The sequence below is a fragment of the Musa acuminata genome, chromosome BXJ1-2, assembly GCF_036884655.1.
Source record: "Musa acuminata AAA Group cultivar baxijiao chromosome BXJ1-2, Cavendish_Baxijiao_AAA, whole genome shotgun sequence".
NCBI lineage: Eukaryota > Viridiplantae > Streptophyta > Magnoliopsida > Zingiberales > Musaceae > Musa > Musa acuminata.
The window spans coordinates 15262570-15271236 of NC_088328.1; positions in this window are offsets into that span (position 1 = coordinate 15262570).

The following is an 8667-nucleotide window of genomic DNA, read 5'->3' on the forward strand; positions in this document are numbered from 1 at the left end:
TGAGATCTACAGTTTTGGGGATATACGATCTCCCCTAGGTGAGAAGGTCTCAACCACTTTATGCAGTTACATGGTTTTTATCATTTTCGAGTTTTATACTCCTGATCTTCACACGATTATTTGATAAATCAACTTTTAGGAAACTAGTTTTTATTTTTATTTTTCGCTACACATGATGCTCTCTGCAATTTTCTAATACAAACTATATACATCTAAGTAATTTACCTACAATATGAATAGACAACTTTTCAAATAGTTAACAAAATGACACTTGTTTAATTTAAATCTTTATATTCTCTCTTCCACTAATAGGATCATCTTAGAAATAAATGAATAAACTATTATTACCTGATTATAGTTATTCAAAATGTTGAGATTATCAATCAATGATGTTAATTACCATAACAATCTATAGTTGCATTGACAATATTATATATATATATATATATACATATATATATATATACATATATATATATATACATATATACAAATATATATGGCACATAAATTTAACAAAAATCCATCACTGATTCCTCATTTTCACATGGATGCTATCATCCATCTTTCCAAATCGCTAAGGCTTGATCCTTCATATAAAAAATACTTTCTTGTAAGATACCTAGAAGATCTAGATACCTTCATATCAATAATTTCTTCAATATTTAATAGATTTAATAGAAGAGATACATCTGACATAGAAAATGATAAGTTCGACTCTATTTACCAAAAACTTATCATTTTTAGACCATCATTATATAATTATTGAAGTTAATCCATGAGATATGATTATATCAAGATATCTAGGGAATGGTTAAATAAAGTACTCTTTATAATATCTAAATGATACTTCCTTAGTAACAATGAGATCAATTTTCCTCGACTACATTTAATAGTGTACTTAGTCTTCATCCTATAACAATTGTTTAGAAGGGCTTTTTGACCTTTCTTCATCATTTGAATAATCTAATCACAAAGATAAAATCAATAAATTAATAATTATAATTTAAATAAAATTAAATATAAAAATATTGAAAATAAAAATATACATATACTTTTGTCAACATTCTTGTAGATAGCTTTGGAATTTCTATACATATAATAAGTGTAGAAATAAATAAATCTTTTAGAAATAAATAAATCTTTTAGAAATAAATAAATCTTTTAGAAATAAATAAATAAATAAGTGTAGAATCCCTTTTAGTTTATGAATAAAAAATAAATAAATCTTTAAAACAATCTTCAGAACATATTCTTCTAATGAAGATATATCAGTAGAAGGACCAAAAGAAAAAGTCAAATCTCAAGGGAGAAATCAAAATAACAAAGACCATGTTCGATCAAATAAGGGTAAAAGTAACTCGAATGAAGGTAATAAAGAAACTCGTCAATATTTTTGCCATAAAAAAATTAAACAAATTGAAAAATATTATTGTTACAAAAATAAAAATCCAAATGTTTCTCTCTACTCTTATTGTAAAAAATATGGTCATCTTGAAAAAAATTGTTAGAACAAAAATCAAACAGATTATTATAAGGAAAATAAAAATGAAATAGGGATGAAGAAAATATTTTCTTTATAACATCCGATGAGAAATATTCTAGATTTGCTTGGTTTTTAGATAGTGGATGTATTAATCATATGACAGGGAATAAAAGTTTATTCTAAAGGCTTTATAATTTAATCAAATCTACAATATAGATGGGAAATGACAATAAGGTTCAAGTGGAAGGAAAATGAATAGTTGTTGTGAATATGAAATTTGGTAAAAAAATTTATTAATGATCTGATGTTTATTCCTGGTTTAAAACAAAATCTCATTAGTATAAGGCAACTAATAAGAAAAAGATATTATATTATTTTTTTTTGATTTAAAATACATGATTTATGATAAAATTTTTTTGGAAAACTAATAGCAACCGTGAGGATGACAAAAAACAAAGTATTTCCCTTATTATTTTTGGATTTTCCTTACATGCTACTATTACTGATGAATCAACATTATAATATAAAAGCTATAATCATCTAAATTTTTGTGGGTATATACAAACTATCTTACATAACAAATCCTACATAATTCAAACTGATGAGAAGATGCCTTAGAACAAAACTAAAGTTGATGAAAGTTCGAATGAGAGCGATAATGAGCCATAATTCAAGAAACAAAATGTTTTAGATTATGTTCCATCTACCGCTAGTAAACCTATTATAAAGACTGCAAAAAAGAAGAGCACCAGTAGTGATGAAGATAAGGATGATAGCTTTGAAAAAGGTTCTGATGATGAATATTCAAAAGGGCAACAGAAGAAATGAGATAATGAAGAAAAGCACATTACAATTAGTATCATATGAAGTCTATTTATACATGGTGAAAGATAAAATTTCTTTAATTGAGTAGAGAGATTCCCTCATGTAGTTGAGGAAATCTCATCTTCTATGCAATTGAGGAAAATTTTCTGTTATCAGAGGAAATCTCTCTGTTATCATGCTCTTGCAAGATCGAGCTCCTGTCAAGGATACCGATCTTGGACCGATGCAACAAAAATAGTTTGCGAGCTAGAGGCTTCGTGAGTGAGTCTGCTAGTTGATCAGCCGTATGGACATAAGAGACACGAAGTTGATGTCTGACAACTTGATCTCGCACGAAGTGAAAGTCGATAGTAATGTGTTTCATGCGTGAGTGGAACACTGGATTGACACATAAGTAGGTAGCTCCAACATTGTCCCAATATATTGTAGGAGTATGGGTAGAGCTAACTTTAAGTTCCTTGAGGAGATTTGTGACCCAATTTAACTCAGTAGCGGTAGCAATAGCACGATATTCAACTTCAGTTGTAGACCGAGACACTGTCTTTTGCCTCTTAGAACTCTAATTGATTGGATTAGACCCAAGAAAGATGACATACCCTGATGTGGAGGTTTTATCATCAAAGTTTCCTGCCCAATCAACATCAACAAAGGCATGGAGATGAAGTTGAGTGGTTTTACGGAGAAAGAGACCATGATTAAGGGTCTCTTTAAGATATTGCAAAATTCATTTAACCACAGATCAATGCATAGCAGAAGGCTGGTGCATGTATTGAGATAATTTATTGACTACAAATGAGATATTTGGACGGGTGAGAGCCAAGTCCTGTAAGGAGCCAAGTACTTGTCAGTATTGAGTTGAGTACATGGTAGGGCTGCTATCACATAATTTGATTGATTCACTAGTAGAGAGAGGAGTAGCAATTTCTTTCGCATCCTACATATTTGTCTTTGATAATAAGTCTTAAATATACTTTCTCTGTGAGAGGAGGAGACCTGAGGATGCAAATGTTGCTTCCATTCCCAGAAAGTAGCTCAAGGGTCCTAAATCTTTGAGGGAGAATCGATCAGTCAATTGCTTTAAAAATATCTGAATCTCCAAGGGATCATTACCTGTAACAATAATATCATCTACATATACAAGAAGATATTTTGTATTTCCATGTTATTATCGTAGGAATAAAGAGGTATCAGACTTGGAGTTGATGAAGCCAATTGATATCAGAAACGATCCAAGTTCAGTATACCAAGCTCTTGGAGCTTAATAGAGTCCATAAATGGCTTTTTGTAATTTGTAGACATGTCTCCGATACTGGTGATGAACAAACCCAGGGGGTTGTTGCATAAAGACATCTTCAGTTAGAGTCCCCTATAAAAAGGCATTGTTAACGTCCAGTTGTCGTAAGTGCCAGCCTCTGGAGATGGCCAAACTTAGAATAAGCCAAATTATTGTCGGTTTAGCTACAGGACTAAAAGTCTCTGTGAAGTCAACTCCAGGTCATTGATGAAACCCTTTGGCTACTAATCGTGCTTTATATCGAGCAACGGACCCGTCGGGGTTCCACTTAATTTGAAAGACCCATTTACACCCGATGATGTTTTGTGTAGGATGAAAAGGTACAAGAGTCCATGTGGAGTTATGGAGAAGAGCATCATATTCTTCACACATGGCTTTATACCAGTGAGGAGATTTTTGGGCTTGAGTAATTGTGGTAGGTTCACTGGTCTCGAAAGAGGATTTGGTGATAGCATGCAGGTCGAGAACTTGACGTGGTTTAAAGATACCACCTTTTGAGCGTGTTGTCATTGGATGTCTAGGAATTGGAAGTTATGTTATTGGTATAGATGGTGGAGAGGCATCGATAGGGGTCGAGATAGGTTGAGATACATCAATGGTACTAGGTAAAGACGGTTGTTATGATTCTGAGGATATTAGGACAGTAGGAGGGGAGGCTTGTGAAGAAGGAATGGAGGGAGTGGGAAGCTGTTGAACCGGGAGAACAAAGGAGTATGGATCTTTAAGAAAAGGACTAGATGTTGTGGGAAGAGTTTCGTTTGAGGGGATCGATGGTATACTCCAGTGATGTATATTTGTTGGAGTGGCCAGCATGGTAGGAGACTCGTGGTTTTGAAATGGAAAGACAGATTCCATAAAAACTTTTTGAGTTTTTGGTTCATAGCATCGAAAGGCATTATGTTCAAGAGAATATCCTATAAAGATGCAAGGTTTAGATCTTAGCGCTATCTTGTGTTGGGTATAGGGACGTAGCCATGTATAACATAAATAACCAAATATTCTAAGTTTTTGAAGGTTTGGGGATTTAGAAAATAATTTTTCAAATGGAGACTGGTATTGGAGAACTGGAGTGGGTAGACGATTAATAAGGTATACGACAGTTTGAAAGGCTATAGACTAAAAGGTTGCTGGCATGAAGGCTTGATGTAGAAGCGTGAGACCAGTTTCTACAATATGTCAGTGTTTGTGTTCAGCAGAGCCAACTGGTTGAGGAGTGTGTGGGGGTGACTTAAGGTGTTGGATACCACAGGTTGAACGGTAGGATGTGAGAGTTTGATATTCACCCCCACCATCATAGTAGACTGTTTTAATTATAGACTGAAAAAAGTTTTCGACCAGCTTTTTAAAGTTGGTAAAAATTGTTGAAACTTCCGACTTATGACTAAGAGGATAAATCCATGTGTACTTAGTAAAATAGTCTACAAAAATGATATAAAATCTAAACTTGTCAAAGGAAGTGATGGGAGCAGGACCCCAAACATCAGTATAAATAATTTCAAATGGTGTATAACATGATATGGAGGAAGAACTAAAAGGGAGTCTCTGACTTTTATTACTGAGACAAGCATCACAATAAAAGCCATTATTTGTAGGAGTAGAAAGAGAACAATAAGAAAGTAATTTATTTTGGATAGAGAGGGAGGGATGACCAAGATGACGATGCTACACATCGATTGGAGTTGCCGCTGAGGAGTAAACAGTGGGTTGTTTGAGTTGTGGAACGGACGATCATTCATAAACATTATCCTTACTCTGACCTTAGACCAAGGATGCCCCCGTGTTCAAATCCTTAACAAGAAAAGAGTTAGGAAAGAATTCAATAGAGGTATTATTTTGTTTGCAAAATTGAGAAACGGAAATAAGATTGTGTTTAATGTGAGGTGCACATAAAATATCATCGAGTGTAAAAGTTGTGGTAGGTGAATTAAGCATTGTGGAACCAATATGAGTAATAGGAAGTGCTTTACCGTCATCGATGATAATGTCGTCATGTCCACTGTAGTTGTTGTGGATCGACAAGTTCTGTAGATCAGAGGTAATGTAGTGTGATGCGCCAGAGTCCACAATCCAATTATGATCAGTAGTGTTTGGAGTAGTCGTGAGATTTGCTTGAGGTCAATGTGATTGTACAGGAAGTCGGGGTCGAGATAAATAAACCTTTGCAGAGTGAATGACTTTATCACATAATTGACAGACAACTCTTCGTTGATTTGTGTATTGAGGGCGCTAGGACTGCTGATGATTGAAGTAGCCACCTTGGGTGTTGTGATTGAAATGTTGATAATGTGGAGGAGGGGTTTGGTTGTAGCTCAAAGGTTCAGGAGGCATCATCGTCAAACCTTTGTTGATAGTCTTGTTATACTGATTGCCCCTCCTCATGGATTTTTGATTGACTTGAGCCATGATGGATTGTCTTGGCAATTTGTCCTTACGCTTGAGATATATCTCAAAGTCAGTCAGCTTGTCGTAGAGTTCTTCGAATGACACTGGTGAATTACGTGCTCGTATTGCTACTGCCAGTTCCTTGTACTCGTCTCCTAGGCCATTGAGGATATGGACAGTAACTTCTTCATCACTGAGGGAATGACCTATCAAGGCCAAGTTATCGATAATAATCTTTATGTTGTGCGGATAATTAGTAACAATACTTCCCTCTTGATTTGTATTCATAAGTCCAGATAGGAGACTAAGCATGCAAGTTCGTGATGGATTTACTAGGGTGGTTTGCAACTTGCACCAGGCTTCGGTAACAATGTCACACGAAGATATGAGTGGGGCAAGGGATCCAGCGATTGAAGCTTGAATTGCTTGAAGAATGAGACGATCCTGGCGTAACCATAATTTGTAATCCGGATTTGATACTGGACTGGATGCTCCTGGGATGTTGATCATCACTGATGGACAACGAAGAGAGCCATCGACATAGCCTAGAAGGTCATAGTCAAATAAAAGATTAGAAAATTGTGCATGCCAGGATGCATAGTTGCCACCTTTGGATAATTTAAAGGGGATAAGGGTTGCTGCATTTATGGAGATAAGACCTATATGTGAGAAAGTACTATGATTCCCTATGGGAACAGTAAGTGGAGCAGCAGAGGTAGATGATGAAGACATATGGAAGATATGTACTACTATGTGGGAGCAAATAGAAGTATGTAGCAATGACAAGGATCAAAAGAAAAATAAAAAAGGAAGAAGTGTTGGTCCTTATGCAGTAATGAGGCAGGAAGAATCAAAAAGTTCTGCAATAAGGAGGAAGAAAAATAAAAAGGAAGAAGTGTTGGTACTTCAAGGAAGACTGAAAGTAGATCTCCTATAGTTCTCCACCGTCGATCTTGAGAGCAGCGATCGGTGGGAGAGGAAATTTGTAGTGTGGTTAAAGCGCTGATGTTTCTATAGCGATAGCAGTGGATCGGTGATATCCCTATGGTCACTCATGAAAGGGACAACAGCAGTTGGAGAGAGGCAGCCGGATGATGCTTTGCAATCAGGTGAGTGGGCCAACGCTGCGCTTGGTGTAGAGTTTTGGATGCAGAGCAGATCGTCGGAGTTATAGAGGGGTGCTGGTGTGATGGGAAGTTGACTCCGGTAAGGAAAGTGCTGAATGACAGCGGAAGAAGTCGCCAAGGAAGTGCCGCAATAGTCACAGGGCTTCACCAACGATGCTGAGGTGGAATGCATGACTGTAGACAAGCAGCGGCCAGAGTCGTGGAGATAGAATAGTCGGAATTGAGGTTCCCTCAATTCGCCAAGAACATTGATCCTATTAAAGATGTTTGGAGGTTTCAACAATGGAGGAGGAAGAGGATCGACGTCAGCTCAGGAAGAAAAAAATTTTTTTTTGCTCAAGGCAAAGGCTCTGATACCATGAAGAAATGAGATAATGATGGAAAACACATTGCAATTAGTATCATATGAAGTCTATTTATACATGGTGAAAGATAAGATTTCTTTAACTGAGCAGAGAGATCGCCTCATGCAGTTGAGAAAATCTCATCTGCTATATAGTTGAGGAAATCTCTCTATTATCAGCAACAAGTTAAGAAGTCTCAAGCATCAAAAGACAATAGTCGTTCTCACGAGTCTTCTAATGAAAGTGAAAATAAGCAACATTGAAGACTCCGAAGTGTTGGGCTGATATCCCATATTTAGCCCAATGTGGACTTTATTAGCCCACATCTCATATCTTCTTAACCTAACCCTAATTAACATTAGGGGGGGTATGTGGTGGCTGCCAAAAACTACATAAATAGGGCAGCAACGAGGGCAGCAATATGGTGATCTTCGCAGCAGAAAAGAGGAGAAGAAAAAGGCAAAAAAGAAAGAAAGGAAAAAAAACAAGGACAACGCAGAAAGACTATTCTTAATCATCTAGCAGCGTTCTCATCTTAGGTTATATCAAATCTATAGTAGGCTCTTGCTGTGATTACTTGGGGAGGTTTTAGATATTGTGGACAGTGATGTGATCCTTGTATCCCATTTATTCTCTTGTGATTGTTGCTAGGGTTTAGGGGAAGAGATTGAGATTTATATATTCATTATTCTCATTTAATTCCGCTGCATATCATGGCCTACTAGTATTTGTTCATATACAAAAGTTATTCCTCTTTATATCCCATCAACTGGTATCAGAGCAAGGGTTTTGGTGATTTAATTTTGTTTTGAACATGAAGGCTAGTAATGTTTCTCGCATGATTAGTTTAAATGGAAACAATTAGATGATATGAAAACCAAGAATGGAAGATCTCTTGTATTGCAAAGATTTATATGGACCTTTGTAGGGGGATAGTATAAAACCCACAACTATAACAGATGATGAGTGGAAGAGGTTAGATCGAAAAATAGTTGGGTTTATTCGATAGTGGCTTGATGATAGTGTCTTTCACCATGTTTCTACTGAAATTTCTACATATTCTCTTTGGAAAAAGTTGGAAAGTCTCTGAAAGAAAAACAACTAGCAACAAAGCTTTTTTGATCAGAAAACTTGTGAATCTAAAATATAGAGAGGGTGCTTCTATTGCTGAGCAATTGAATGAAATGCATAGTATTACTAACCAGTTAT